The following is a 2,326-nucleotide window of genomic DNA, read 5'->3' as shown; positions in this document are numbered from 1 at the left end:
CAGTTATTTCTCAGGCCTTTGCTCCGTTTTCTGCTTGTACCTGGAAAGATCTCACCACCTTATGCCAGTTTTCACGGCAATAGAAAATTAACTTGGCATCTCCATAAAGCGTGTCAGCATTTGGGAAGCGTTAAGTTAACTTCCTGGTAGCTTTGGTTCAAATAAATCACATTTGAGCAGCGGAAACGGCTCACTGTATGCGTTTCACTTCAGACTGAACACCAAGCAACTTAAAAAAAAAAAAATTAAGGATAATTTTTCTTTTTTAATTACTGGAAAAAAGAGGATAATTGAGCGACAGCTCAGCCCCTTTTCACCTTAGCTAGGGGAAAATGCTTTTGACGAGATGTCTGGTTCAGAAGTGGCTTTACACAAGGAGTATGACCGTTGAGGTGGTTCTGGAAAAACTGACTCCAGGCAAAGTCCTCTCCTAGTTTATCTTCCACAAACTCTGAATTTGGCTTCACGTCACAGTCCTCACAAGGCTACAGTTATCCTGTTGCCTGTGCATGTTTTCCTTCCTGTGCATGTTCTTGTAGACAGCCCTCTGAATACCCAGGTTCTTTAGCATTAATCTTTGGTGGCGTACCCTTCCTGTGAAACATTTCATTGACTGTCTGCTAAAAAAAAACAACTGTCAAGTCAGCGGTCTCGTGTCGACCATAACGCATTTCTGGATTGAATCTTTGTTGGCATTGCGCAATGAAAATTGAATTTAAAAAAAAAAAAAAAAAACTGAAAATATGACGTTGGACAAATGATGAGTGAGCGAATGTGCCTTTCACTAACTAATTTAGTTAGTTAATTTAGTTAGTCTTTTGACTAACTAAATTGTCACTTTTTGTGATGATTCCTTAGACGCAACTGTAAGGTCTTCTTTCTTGGAGGATGTTTCAGATTTCCACAAATATGCTGAACTGACGCTCTGCGGTCATATTAATATGTAATTAACATACATCATGTAATTAACAGGCCCTAGGTTCCATGACACGAGGTTTCCAGGAGAGTTTGCCACTCATGGAGGATCTCACCCTGGTTTTCCATGTGGGGAATATGAGGAACCTGCATATGGAGGCTACATGTCAGGACCAGCTTTCCCTGACAGCAGCATGGCTCCAGCTCCGTATGCAAACAGTATCGGTCCTGGACAAGATGGATATGGAAGAAGTGAACCGATGGTTGAAAGCTCAAACACAGCATATACCAATGAGTACCAGGAAAACTCAGTGGACAGACCGATAAGCAAGCCAGTGGACCGACCCGGATTATTGGGAGCTGCTCCACAGAGTAGCAACATGCCTGCGGTGCTGAAACACTTGGTGCGAATCTTCAATTGTTTTCCTTAAATCAGACTAGATGGATGCGCTTTGACTTTTTTTTTTTTTTTTGTCTTCAGGAATCTTTCCAAATAGAGAATGAGAACGATGCACAGCTTGTTTTGAAAGTGACACAAAGGCTAACAGATGTACTGATGGAGTACAGGCTGAGGACCATTCCTGCGGTACGGAGCCCATTAATCTTATGCTTTGATGAACCTTTAAGCTGAATTTTAACTTGGCTACATTCTTCTGTTGCTTTTACCTCCACAGGCATCGACTTTTTGCAACCCGTCCTTGAACTTTTCTAACACTCCGCCAAGGTTGCAAAACGACCGATATTCAAGTAATCACTCTGGTACAGAACAACAGCATTGCTAGGCAGACTTGATTATAAATGGAGATTCATAGAACGTCACAGCTTTAATTTACATTCACCTCAATCTGTTTGGATTATATTTTGTAGGTTCATCCAGATATCCTGACCCTCCGCAGAAATACTTCAACTGATTGTCAGAAGATGGCGCCTCACTCCTCTTCTCCGTCTCTCACCGATCCACAAGTCCAGTTTTTTTTCCCCGTGTATATTGATTTTGGGTAGCTTATTTTTTCCTCCATTCTTCTTTCCACTTCCTCAGAGCAAGGGAAGTTTTACATAACAGAATGTTTAAGTTGATTTATATCACCATTGTGTTTTTTCAGATGTAATAAAGAACTTGATGTAACTGCAATAATTCACAGGTAGCATTTAATCCCACGCTTTAGTCTCTTATCAAGTGACATTTCCTCTCCGTCTGTCAAATGCCTTAGCATTATGTTGTACACAACCCCCATAGCTGTTTGTTCACACAGCTGTGGGTTACTTCCTCTTCTTCCTTTCATGTGGCTGTTTTTCACCATTGTTTTTGGTTTATCTAACTTATCTCTCAAGCGGATCCACATTGTGTTGAAACTTAGTTATCCATTCTCTTTAACACTGAAAAAAATCATTGAACCTAAACAAACTGATC

This window comes from Poecilia formosa, unplaced genomic scaffold, assembly GCF_000485575.1.
Source record: "Poecilia formosa unplaced genomic scaffold, Poecilia_formosa-5.1.2 Scaffold77, whole genome shotgun sequence".
Classification (NCBI taxonomy): Eukaryota; Metazoa; Chordata; class Actinopteri; order Cyprinodontiformes; family Poeciliidae; genus Poecilia; species Poecilia formosa.
Note: the sequence above shows the minus strand (reverse complement) of the source record.